The sequence below is a fragment of the Triticum aestivum genome, chromosome 5B (genome assembly GCF_018294505.1).
Source record: "Triticum aestivum cultivar Chinese Spring chromosome 5B, IWGSC CS RefSeq v2.1, whole genome shotgun sequence".
Lineage (NCBI taxonomy): Eukaryota > Viridiplantae > Streptophyta > Magnoliopsida > Poales > Poaceae > Triticum > Triticum aestivum.
The window spans coordinates 492,126,005-492,140,109 of NC_057807.1; positions in this window are offsets into that span (position 1 = coordinate 492,126,005).

Here is a 14,105-nt window from a genome sequence, read left to right on the forward strand (position 1 = left end):
TTCCTGGCATGTCAGAAGGGTGCCAGGCAAATATGTCCTAGTTTTCGCATAGAAACCCTCGCAGTGCGGCCTCAACCGTTGGGTCCAGCTGTGCTCCGACGGATGCTGTCTTCTCGGGGTCTGTTGGGTGGACTTGAAATTTGACTATTTCGTCTGCTGGTTTAAAGGAGATGGATTTGGGTCATTTGTCGAGGATCACGTCGTCCCTATCCACTGTGGAGCGCAATGAAGTTAATTCTTTGGCCGCGAGGGCTTCGGACAGTGCCTCGAGGGCTAGGGCTGCGGTTTTGTTTTCGGCGTGGAGTGCTATGTCCGGATCACTGGCAAGAGTGATAATACCATTGGGCCCGAGCATCTTAAGCTTCATGTACCCGTAATGGGGTATAGCTTGGAAGCGTGCGAATGCATCTTGCCCTAATAAGGTGTGATATCCACTATTGAAAGGGGCCACTTGGAAGGTTATCTCTTCGGACATGTAATTCTCCGGCATGCCGAATACCACATCGAGTGTGAGTTTTCCCGTGCATCGCGCTTCCTGACTAGGAATGATTCCTCGGAAGGTCGTGCTACTTTGCTCAATGTGGCTCCTATCTATTTCCATTTTGTTGAGAGTTTCCTCGTAAATGAGGTTCAGTCTGATGCCGCCGTCCATGAGCACTTTAGTAAGCCGAAAACCATCCACGGTTGGATTGAGAAATAATGCGGCTGGTGCCTGGACTGTCCTGGATTTTGGTTCATCATCGGCAATGAAAGTAATGGTCGTGTCGTTCCAGTGGTTTATTGCTACGACTTGGCAGACTTCGGCAAGGCCGCGGAGTGCCCTTTTGCGCCTATTATTTGAGCCAAAAGTTTTGAAGACCGTCAATACTCTGAGGTCGTCGTCTTCCATGGGATGTTGCTTTGCGGCATTTTTGGTGAGGATACCCTTGCCAATCTTGGCCACTTGCCAGAGTATCCAACATGCCCTAAGGCTGTGAGTTGATATGGTGTCCGGTGTTGAGTGTATTTTGCATGGCCTATCGAGCCATCCCTCTAGAACGGTTCCGCGCCCTATGATGGGCTTCGGTTTCTTTAGTATTGGATCAGGCAACCCACGAGGGGGCATCCTTTTTGTCCGGACAAGGAGCTAAGGGGGGACTTGTGGTTCCCAGGGTGCTGCCTGAGTTTTCCAGGCACTCTCCATTGCGCAGTACTTCTGTACTATGGTTGCCAAGTCACCAAAGTGTAATACGCGATGGCGGTTAATGGCATTGAGGATTCCTTCGTCCGTGCAATTTTTGCAGAATAGTGTGATTGTGTCTTCATCGCTGCAGCCTTCAATCTTGTCTTTAACAAGGAGGAATCGGGTCCAGAAGTGATGGACCGTTTCCAGAGGCTGTTTACATATGTACATAAGATCGCGTGTATCTGGGTGGGTGTGTGGCTTTAAGTCCGAACCCTGACCCACCTTGGGATCCAGAGTCTGAGAAACTTACGAACTTAATAGTTCGGGCTTCAGGATATCAACTGATTTTTCCGGCCCCTTGTCCGATTCTAAGTTTGGAGGGCGGGGTGCATTGTTTCGTAGATGGGTATCCGGCTCCTCAAGCCCGGCGATCCGAACATAGTTCGTCCTCAATGTAGAGGGGTAGCTGCCATTGCACTCCTCGATTACCGATACCTGATGGGTGACCGGTGGAGATTTGATTTCTCGCTGATCGGGTTTAAGCCCGATCCGATCATAGTCTGTAGCTACCCCCAGGGTGGCGATGCGATCAAGGAGTTCGTTTAAAGACGACAACTCCATCGGATCCATATGTTTGCAGTGTTGGGAATCAACACGAAGGCGATTTGTGATGACCCAAGAAGTCATCGTCGGCTTGACTGCCGGGCGGGCAATCATGATTAGCCGCCCATTCGGAGGGTTTGGCCTTAGGCCAGGGCTCCTCCGGAGGTGATGTTGTCCTTGATAACAAGGTGAGCCATCAAACCTGTCTTCGACGTCAAAGTGAAACTCTCAATGAAAGCACCAATGTTGGTGTCAAAACCGGCGGATCTCGGGTAGGGGGTCCCGAGTTGTGCGTCTAAGGCCGATGGTAACAAGAGGCGGGGGACACGATGTTTACCCACGTTCGGTCCCTCTCTATTGAGGTAATACCCTACTTCCTGCTATATTGATCTTGATGATATGAGTATTACAAGAGTTGATATACCACGAGATCGTAATGGCTAAACCCTAGAAGTCTAGCCTATGAGGATTATTATTGTGTATATCCCTCTACGGACTAAGCCCTCCGGTTTATATAGGCACCGGAGGGGATTAGGGTTGTACAAAGTTAGTTACATAGAAAGGAATCTACATATTCGGTCGCCAAGCTTGCCTTCCACGCCAAGGAGAGTCCCATCTGGACACGGGGGAGAGTCTTCAGTCTTGTATCTTCATAGCCCAACAGCCGGCCCACATCAATAGTCCGGTTGTCCGAGGACCCCTTAATCCGGGACTCCCTCACCTGGCGTCTAGCCTCTGGTCTCTGCAAAACTCCCTTTTGCACTTTCCAAAAGCCTCGTGGGCTTTCCCCTTTGGCCCAAATAAAGTGTTCTTGTTCCCAAACATTTCGGGAAACATCCGGAACCCCTTCCGGTGGATTCCGGAACCCTTCTGGAGACCAAACACTATTATCCCATATATCAACCTTTACCTTCGGACCATTCCGGAGCTCCTCGTCATGTCCAGGATCTCATCTGGGACTCCAAACTAAATTCGGTCACCAACATACGTAACTCATATAATACTATATCGTCCATGAATGTTAAGCGTGCGGACCCTACGGGTTTGAGAACTATGTAGACATGACCGAGACACCTCTCTGGTCAATAACCAATAGCGGAAACTAGATGCCCATATTGGCTCCAACATATTCTATGAAGATCTTTATTGGTCGAACCTTATGACAACATACATAATTCCCTTTGTCCATCAGTATGTTACTTTCTCGAGATTTGATCGTCGGTATCTTCATACCTAGTTCAATCTCATTACCGACAAGTCCCTTTACTCGTTCCGTAATACATCATTCTATAACTAACTCATTAGTCACTTTGCTTGCAAGGCTTCTTATAATGTGTATTGCTGAGAGGGCCCAGAGATACCTCTCTGAAACTCGGAGTGACAAATCCTAATCTCGATCTATGCCAACCCAACAAACACTTTCGGAGATACCCGTAGAGAATCTTTATAATCACCCAGTTATGTTGTGATGTTTGATAGCACACAAGGCATTCCTATGGTATCCGGGAGTTGCATAATCTCATAGTCGGAGGAATATGTATTTGACATGAAAAAGGCAATAGCAATAAAACTGAACGATCATTATGCTAAGCTAATGGATGGGTCTTGTCCATCACATCATTCTCCTAATGATGTGATCATGTTCATCAAATGACAACACATGTCTATATTTATGAAACTTAACCAAATTTGATTAACGAGCTAGTCTAGTAGAGGCTTACTAGGGACACGGTGTCTTATCTATGTATTCACATATGTATCAAGTTTCCGGTTAATACAGTTCTAGCATGAATAATAAACATTTATCATGGTATAAGGAAATATAAAATAACAACTTTATTATTGCCTCTAGGGCATATTTCCTTCATTTATATATACCAAAATGCATGGACTGAACATGTATCAATAGTATCATCGTATTTGTCTTGCAAAACAATTATATTTCATATGTCTATAATAAATTAATAGACATACAATAAGTGAAAATTATAGTCAAAGTTGTGCGATAAAGACCAAAAAGGTCAACAAGGGCCTTGTATTTTGGAAATGAGGGAGTAGTACATATTTAGAATATTTTAAAGTATAAGCAAAAGTAAAAATAAAGCAAAAACGTAAGAAAGAAAACATTAATGAAAAAACAAAACAAAATGAGGTTGTGGCATGATACGTCTCCAATGTATCTATAATTTTTTATTGTTCCATGCTATTATATTATCTGTTTTGGATGTTTAATGGGCTTTATTATGCCCTTTTATATTATTTTTGGGACTAACCTATTAACCGGAGGCCCAGTGCAAATTGTTTTTTTTTATATTTCAGTGTTTCGCAGGAAAGGAATATCAAACGGAGTCCAAACGAAATGAAACCTTCGGGAGAATTGTTTTTGGAACAAGCGCAATCCAGGAGACTTGGAGTGGACGTCAAGGAAGCAAAGAGGCGGCCACGGGGCAGGAGGGCGCGCCCCCACCCTCGTGGGCCCCTCATGGCTCCCCTGACCGACTTCTTTCGCCTATATATACTCATATACCTGAAAACATCCGAGAGCACCACGAAACCCTATTTCCACCGCCGCAACCGTGAGATCCCATCTTGGGGCCTTTTCCGGCGCTCCACCAGAGGGGGAATCGATCACGGAGGGCTTCTACATCAACACCATAGCCTCTCTGATGAAGTGTGAGTAGTTTATCTCAGACCTTCGGGTCCATAGTTATTAGTTAGATGGCTTCTTCTCTCTCTTTGGATCTCAATACAAAGTTCTCCTTGATCTTCTTGGAGATCTATTCGATATAATACTTTTTGCGGTGTGTTTGTCGAGATCTGATGAATTGTGGATTTATGATCAAGATTGTCTATGAACAATATTTGAATCCCCTCTGAATTCTTTTATGTATGATTTGTTATCTTTGCAAGTCTCTTTGAATTATCAGTTTGGTTTGGCCTACTAGATTGATCCTTCTTGAAATGTGAGAAGTGCTTAGTTTTGGGTTCAATCTTGTGGTGTCCTTTCCCAGTGACAGCAGGGGCAACAAGGCACGTATTGTATTGTTGCCATCGAGGATAAAAAGATGGGGTTTATATCATATTGCTTGAGTTTATCCATCTACATCATGTCATCTTGCCTAATGCATTACTCTGTTCTTATGAACTTAATACTCTATATGCATGCTGGATAGCAGTCGATGTGTGGAGTAATAGTAGTAGATGTAGAATTGCTTCGATCTACTTGTCGCGGACGTGATGCCTATATACATGATCATGCCTAGATATTCTCATAACTATGCACTTTTCTATCAATTGCTCGACAGTAATTTGTTCACCCACCGTAATACGTACTTATGCTATCTTGAGAGAAGCCACTAGAGAAACCTATGGGCCTCGGGTCTATTTTCCATCATATAAGTTTCTGATCTATTCTATTTTGCAATCTTTACTTTCCAATCTATATCATAAAAATACCAAAAATATTTATCTTATTATCTCTATCAGATCTCACTTTTGCAAGTGGCCGTGAAGGGATTGATAACCCCTTTATCGCATTGGTTGCAAGGTTCTTATATGTTTGTGCAGTCACGAGGGATTTGAGTGTAGCCTCCTACTAGATTGATACCTTGGTTCTCAAAAACTGAGGGAAATACTTACGCTACTTTGGTGCCTCACCCTTTCCTCTTCAATGGAAAACCAACACATGCTCAAGAGGTAGTAAGAAGGATTTCTGGCGTCATTGCCGGGGAGTCTACGCACAAGTCAAAACATACCAAGTACCCATCACAAACTCTTATCCCTCGCATTACATTATTTGTCATTTGCCTCTCGTTTTCCTCTCCCCCCTCACTTCACCCTTGCCATTTTATTCGCCCTCTTTTTCCCGTTCGCCTCTTTTCCGCTTGCCTCTTGTGTGCTTGTGTGTTGGATTGTTTGTCACAATGGGTCAAGATAATACTAAATTGTGTGATTTTTCCAATACCCACAACAATGATTTTCTTAGCACTCTGATTGCTCCTATTACCGATGCTGAATCTTGCAAAATTAATGCTGCATTGTTGAATCTTGTCATGAAAGATCAATTCTCTGGCCTTCCTAGTGAAGATGCTGCTACACATATAATCAAATTTGTTGATTTATGTGATATGCAAAAGAAGAAAGATTTGGATAATGATATTGTTAAATTGAAGCTATTTCCGTTTTCACTTAGAGATCATGCTAAAACTTGGTTTTCGTCTTTGCCTAAAAATAGTATTGATTCTTGGAATAAGTGCAAAGATGCTTTTATCTCTAGTATTTTCTTCCCGCCAAGATCATCTCTCTTAGAAACGATATTATGAATTTTAAGCAACTTGATCATGAACATGTTGCACAAGCTTGGGAGAGAATGAAATTAATGATACGTAATTGCCCTACACATGGTTTGAATTTATGGATGATTATACAAAAAAATTATGCCAGATTGAATTTTGCTTCTAGAAATCTTTTAGATTCGGCCGCGGGAGGCACTTTTATGGAATCACTTTAGGAGAAGCTACTAAACTCCTAGATAATATTATGATTAATTATTCTCAATGGCACACTAAAAGATCTACTAGTAAAAAGGTTCATGCGATAGAAGAGATTATTTGAGTGGAAAGATGGATGAACTTATGAAATTGTTTGCTAATAAGAGTGTTTCTTCTGATCCTAATGATGTGACTTTATCCACTTTGATTGAGAATCATAATGAATCTATGGATGTGAATTTTGTTGGTAGGAACAATTTGGGTAACAACGCTTATAGAGGAAACTTTAATCCTAGGTCGTTCCCTAGTAATTCCTCTAATAATTATGGTAATTCCTACAACAACTCTTATGGAAATTTTAATAAGTTGTCCTCTGATTTTGAGATTAGTGTTAAATAGTTTATGATTTCTCAAAATAATTTCAATGCTTTGCTTGAAGAAAAATTGCCTACGATTGATGAGTTGGCTAGGAACGTGGATAGAATTTCTCTTGATGTTGATTCTTTGAAACTTAGATCTATTCCACCGAAGCATGATATCAATGAGTCCCTCAAAGCCTTGAGAATTTCCATTGATGAGTGCAAAGAAAGAACCGCTAGAATGCGTGCAAAAAAGGATTGCTTTGTAAAAGCGAGTTCCTCTAGTTTTCATGATAATAGGGATGAAGATCTAAAATTGATTGATGTGAATCCTATTAAATCTTTGTTTTCCAATATGAATCTTGATAAAGATGGGACTAGAGATGAGTCAACTTTAGTTAAAAGGTGTCCCAATGATTTGGAGTTTTTAGATCTTGATGCAAAAATTGGTAAAAGTGGGATTGAAGAGGTCAAAACTTTACATAGCAATGAACCCACTATTTTGGATTTAAAGGAATTTAATTATGATAATTGTTCTTTAATAGATTGTATTTCCTTGTTGCAATCCGTGTTAAATTCTCCTCATGCTTATAGTCAAAATAAAGCTTTTACTAAACATATTGTTGATGTTTTAATGCAATCTTATGAAGAAAAACTTGAATTAGAAGTTTCTATCCCTAGAAAACTTTATGATGAGTGGGAACCTACTACTAAAATTAAAATTAAAGATCGTGAATGCTATGCTTTGTGTGATTTGGGTGCTAGTGTTTCCACGATTCCAAAAACTTTGTGTGATGTGTTAGGTTTTCGTGAATTTTATGATTGCTCTTTAAACTTGCACCTTGAGGATTCCACCATTAAGAAACCTATGGTAATGATTATGATGTTCTTATTGTTGCAAATAGGAATTATGTGCCCGTAGATTTTATTGTTCTTGATATAGATTGCAATCCCTCATGTCCTATTATTCTTGGTAAACCTTTCCTTAGAACGATTGGTGCAATTATTGATATGAAGAAGGAAATATTAGATTCCAATTTCCATTAAGGAAAGGCATGGAACACTTTCATAGGAAGAAAATCAAATTATCTTATGAATCTATTATGATAGCCACCTATGAATTGAATACCAAAGATGACAATACTTAGATCTATTCTCGCTTTTATGTCTAGCTAGGGGCGTTAAACAATAGCGCTTGTTGGTAGGCAACCCAATTTTATTTTTGTTCTTTTCTTTTTGTTACTCTTTAACTCTGTTGGAAAAGGCGGTGCCTAGGAGGCTCTTAGGCACGCCTAGGCGCTAGGCAATGGCCCAACGCCTCGCCTAGGGCATAACCAGAAGTCTAGGCAGAGCAAGTAAGAAATTGTTTACCCAAGCGAGAAATCATGTCATACGACACTAATATGCCAAAAGGACCATATTCCAGTCGTAGTACCTGGTCGTTAACATACTTATATGCTCTAAATTAATAAAATACACATATAATAACCACATATAGACCCTAATAGTAAAAATTATATAATCGCCTAGGTTGCGCCTAGGGCGCTTAAGCACCGCTTAGGCACTAGGCGAAGGCTAACCGCCTCGCTTACGCCTACCGCTTTTTCCAACCTTGCTCTCTTTAATAATAAACAATTCATCCAGCCCCTGGTTAGATGTGGTTTTATGTTTTAATTAGCGTTTGTGCCAAGTAAAACCTTTAGGATAACCTACAGTGATAGTTAATTTGATCTTGCTGAAAAATAGAAACTTTTGCATGCACGAGAATAATTTTAATAAATCACAGAAACGTTCTTTTCAGTTGATTCTTTTTGCAGAAGATTAATAAACAAATTACCTAGGACTTCATAATTTGGTAGAATTTTTCGGGTTCCAGAAGTATTCGGGAGTTACAGATTGCTACAGACTGTTCTGTTTTTGACAGATTCTATTTTTCGTGTGTTGTTTGCTTATTTTGATGAATCTATGGCTAGTATCGGGGGGTATGAACCATAGAGAAGTTGGAATACATTAGGTTTAACACCAATATAAATAAATAATGAGTTCATTACAGTACCTTAAAGTGGTGGTTTGTTTTCTTGCACTAACGAAGCTCATGAGAATTTCTGTTGAGTTTTGTGTTGTGAAGTTTTCAAGTTTTTGGGTAAAGATTTGATGGATTATGGAATAAGGAGTGGCAAGAGCCTAAGCTTGGGGATTCCCAAGGCACCCCAAGGTAAAATTCAAGGACAACCAAAATCCTAAGCTTGGGGATGCCCCAGAAGGCATCCCCTCTTTCGTCTTCGTCTATTGGTAACTTTACTTGATGCTATATTTTTATTCACCACATGATATGTGTTTTGCTTGGAGCATCGTGTATACTTTGAGTCTTTATTTTTTAGTTTATCACAATCATCCTTGATGTACACACCTTTTGGAGAGACACACATAAATCGGAATTTATTAGAATACTCTATGTGCTTCACTTATATCTTTTGAGCTAGACAATTTTGCTCTAGTGCTTCACTTATACCTTTTTAGAGCACAGTGGTGGTTTTATTTTGTATAAATTATTGATATCTCATGCTTCACTTATATTATTTTGAGAGTCTTTTAGAACAGCATGGTAATTTTCTTTGGTTATAAAATTAGTCCTAATATGATGGGCATCCAAGTTGGGTAAAATAAAAACTTTCATATGAAGTGCAGTGAATACTATGAGAAGTTTGATTCTTTATGATTGTTTTGAGATATGAAGATGGTGATATTAGAATCATGCTAGTAGAGTAGTTGTGAATTTGAGAAATACTTGTGCTAAAGTTTGTGATTCCTGTAGCATTCACGTATGGTGAACCGTTATGTGATGAAGTTGGAGCATGATTTATTTATTGATTGTCTTTCTTATGAGTGGCGGTCGGGGGACGAGAGATGGTCTTTTCCTACCAATCTATCCCCCTAGGAGCATGCGCGCATAGTACTTCGTTTCGATAACTAATAGATTTTTGCAATAAGTATGTGAGTTCTTTATGACTAATGTTGAGTTCATGGATTATACGCACTCTCACCCTTTCACCATTGCTAGCCTCTCTTGTGTTGCGCAACTTTCGCTGGTACCATACACCCACCATATACCTTCCTCAATACAGCCACCATACCTACCTATTATGGCATTTCCATAGCCATTCCGAGATATATTGCCATGCAACTTCCCACCATTCCGTTTATTATGACACGCTCCATCATTGTCATACTGCTTTGCATGATCATGTAGTTGACATCGTATTTGTGGCAAAGCCACTTTTATAATTCTTTCATACATGTTGCTCTTGATTCATTGCATATCCCGTTACACCGCCGGAGGCATTCACATAGAGTCATATTTTGTTCTAAGTATTGAGTTGTAATTCTTGAATTGTAAGTAAATAAAAGTGTGATGATCTTCATTATTAGAGCATTGTCCCATGTGAGGAAAGGATGATGGAGACTATGATTCCCCCACAAGTTGGGATGAGTCTCTGAACTTTATGAAAAAATAAAAGAGGCCAAAGAAGCCCAAATAAAAAAGGGGCCAAAGAAGCCCACTTAAAAAATGAGAGAAAAAGAGAGAAGGGGCAATGTTACTATGCTTTTACCACACTTGTGCTTCAAAGTAGCGCCATGATCTTCATGATAAAGAGTCTCCTGTGTTGTCACTTTCATATACTAGTGGGAATTTTTCATTATAGAACTTGGATTGTATATTCCAATGATGGGCTTCCTCAAAATACCCTAGGTCCTTGTGAGCAAGCGAGTTGGATGCACACCCACTTAGTTTCTTTTGTTGAGCTTTCATACACTTATAGCTCTAGTGCATCCATTGCATGACAGTCCCTACTCACTCACATTGATATCTATTGATGGGCATCTCCATAGCATGTTGATACGCCTAGTTGATGTGAGACTATCTTCTCCTTTTTGTCTTCTCCACAACCACCATTCTATTCCACATATAGTGATATGTCCATGGCTCACGCTCATGTATTGCGTGAAGATTGAAAAATTTTAAGAGCATCAAAATTATAAAACAATTGCTTGGCTTGTCATCGGGGTTGTGCATGATTTAAATATTTTGTGTGATGAAGATAGAGCATAGCCAAACTATATGATTTTGTAGGGATAATTTTCTTTAGCCATGTTATTTTGAGAAGACATGATTGTCTTGTTAATATGCTTGAAGTATTATTATTTTTATGTTAATGTTAAACTTTTATCTTGAATCTTTCAGATCTGAACATTCATGTCACAATAAAGAAAATTACATTGAGAATTATGCTAGGTAGCATTCCACATCAAAAATTCTGTTTTTATCATTTACCTACTCGAGGACGAGCAGGAATTAAGCTTGGGGATGCTTGATACGTCTCCAACGTATCTATAATTTTTGATTGTTCCATGCTATTATATTATCTGTTTTGGATGTTTAATGGGCTTTATTATGCACTTTTATATTATTTTTGGGACTAACCTATTAACCGGAGGCCCAGTGCAAATTGCTATTTTTTTGTCTATTTCAGTGTTTCGCAGAAAGGGAATATCAAAAGGAGTCCAAACGGAATGAAACCTTCGGGAGAATCGTTTTTGGAACAAATGCACTCCAGGAGATTTGGAGTGGACGTGAAGGAAGCAAAGAGGCGGCCACGAGGCTGGAGGGCGCGCCCAGGGGGGTAGGCGCGTCCCCCACCCTTGTGGGCGCCTTGTGGCTCTCCTGACCAACTTCTTTCACCTATAGATACTCATATACCCCGAAAACATCCGAGAGCACCACGAAACCATATTTCCACCGCCGCAACCTTCTGTACCCATGAGATTCCATCTTGGGGCCTTTTCCGGCACTCCGCCGGAGGGGGAATCGATCACGGAGGGCTTCTACATCAACACCATAGCCTCTACGATGAAGTGTGAGTAGTTTATCTTAGACCTTCGGGTCCATAGTTATTAGCTAGATGGCTTCTTCTCTCTCATTGGATCTCAATACAAAGTTCTCCTCGATCTTCTTGGAGATCTATTCGATGTAATACTTTTTGCGATGTGTTTGTCAAGATCCAATGAATTGTGGGTTTATGATCAAGACTATCTATGAACAATATTTGAATCTCCTCTAAATTCTTTTATGTATGATTTTTTATCTTTGCAAGTCTCTTCAATTATCAGTTTGATTTGTCCTAGTAGATTGATCTTTCTTGCAATGGGAGAGGTGCTTAGCTTTGGGTTCAATCTTGCGGTGTCCTTTCCCAGTGACAGCAGGGGCAGCAAGGCACGTATTGTATTGTTGCCATCGAGGATAAAAAGATGGGGTTTATATCATATTGCTTGAGTTTATCCCTCTACATCATGTCATCTTGCCTAATGTGTTACTCTGTTCTTATGAACTTAATACTCTAGATGCATGCTGGATAGCAGTCGATGTGTGGAGTAATAGTAGTAGATGCAAAATCATTTTGATCTACTTGTCGCAGATGTGATGCCTATATACATGATCATGCCTAGATATTCTCATAACTATGCACTTTTCTATCAATTGCTCGACAGTAATTTGTTCACCCACCGTAATACGTACTTATTCTATCTTGAGAGAAGCCACTAGAGAAACCTATGGGCCTCGGGTCTATTTTCCATCATATAAGTTTCTGATCTATTCTATTTTGCAATCTTTACTTTCCAATCTATATCATAAAAATACCAAAAATATTTATCTTATTATCTCTGTCAGATCTCACTTTTGCAAGTGGCCGTGAAGGGATTGATAACCCCTTTATCGCATTGGTTGCAAGGTTATTATATGTTTGTGCAGTTACGTGGGATTTGAGTGTAGCCTCCTACTAGATTGATACCTTGGTTCTCAAAAACTGAGGGAAATACTTACGCTACTTTGCTGCCTCACCCTTTCCTCTTCAATGGAAAACCAACACATGCTCAAGAGGTAGTAAGAAGGATTTTTGGCATCATTGCCGGGGAGTCTACGCACAAGTCAAGACATACCAAGTACCCATCACAAACTCTTATCCCTCGCATTACATTATTTGCCATTTGCCTCTCGTTTTCCTCTCCCTCACTTCACCCTTGCCATTTTATTCGCCCTCTTTTTCCCGTTTGCCTCTTTTTCGCTTGCCTCTTGTGTGCTTGTGTGTTGGATTGTTTGTCACAATGGGTCAAGATAATACTAAATTGTGTGATTTTTCCAATACCCACAACAATGATTTTCTTAGCACTCTGATTGCTCCTATTACCGATGCTGAATCTTGCAAAATTAATGCTGCATTGTTGAATCTTGTCATGAAAGATCAATTCTCTGGCCTTCCTAGTGAAGATGCTGCTACACATATAATCAAATTTGTTGATTTATGTGATATGCAAAAGAAGAAAGATTTGGATAATGATATTGTTAAATTGAAGCTATTTCCGTTTTCACTTAGAGATCGTGCTAAAACTTGGTTTTCGTCTTTGCCTAAAAATAGTATTGATTCTTGGAATAAGTGCAAAGATGCTTTTATCTCTAGTATTTTCTTCCCGCCAAGATCATCTCTCTTAGAAACGATATTATGAATTTTAAGCAACTTGATCATGAACATGTTGCACAAGCTTGGGAGAGAATGAAATTAATGATACGTAATTGCCCTACACATGGTTTGAATTTATGGATGATTATACAAAAAAATTATGCCAGATTGAATTTTGCTTCTAGAAATCTTTTAGATTCGGCCGCGGGAGGCACTTTTATGGAATCACTTTAGGAGAAGCTACTAAACTCCTAGATAATATTATGATTAATTATTCTCAATGGCACACTAAAAGATCTACTAGTAAAAAGGTTCATGCGATAGAAGAGATTATTTGAGTGGAAAGATGGATGAACTTATGAAATTGTTTGCTAATAAGAGTGTTTCTTCTGATCCTAATGATGTGACTTTATCCACTTTGATTGAGAATCATAATGAATCTATGGATGTGAATTTTGTTGGTAGGAACAATTTGGGTAACAACGCTTATAGAGGAAACTTTAATCCTAGGTCGTTCCCTAGTAATTCCTCTAATAATTATGGTAATTCCTACAACAACTCTTATGGAAATTTTAATAAGTTGTCCTCTGATTTTGAGATTAGTGTTAAATAGTTTATGATTTCTCAAAATAATTTCAATGCTTTGCTTGAAGAAAAATTGCCTACGATTGATGAGTTGGCTAGGAACGTGGATAGAATTTCTCTTTATGTTGATTCTTTGAAACTTAGATCTATTCCACCTAAGCATGATATCAATGAGTCCTCAAAGCCTTGAGAATTTCCATTGATGAGTGCAAAGAAAGAACCGCTAGAATGCGTGCAAAAAGGATTGCTTTGTAAAAGCGAGTTCCTCTAGTTTTCATGATAATAGGGATGAAGATCTAAAATTGATTGATGTGAATACTATTAAATCTTTGTTTTCCAATATGAATCTTGATAAAGATGGGACTGGAGATGAGTCAACTTTAGTTAA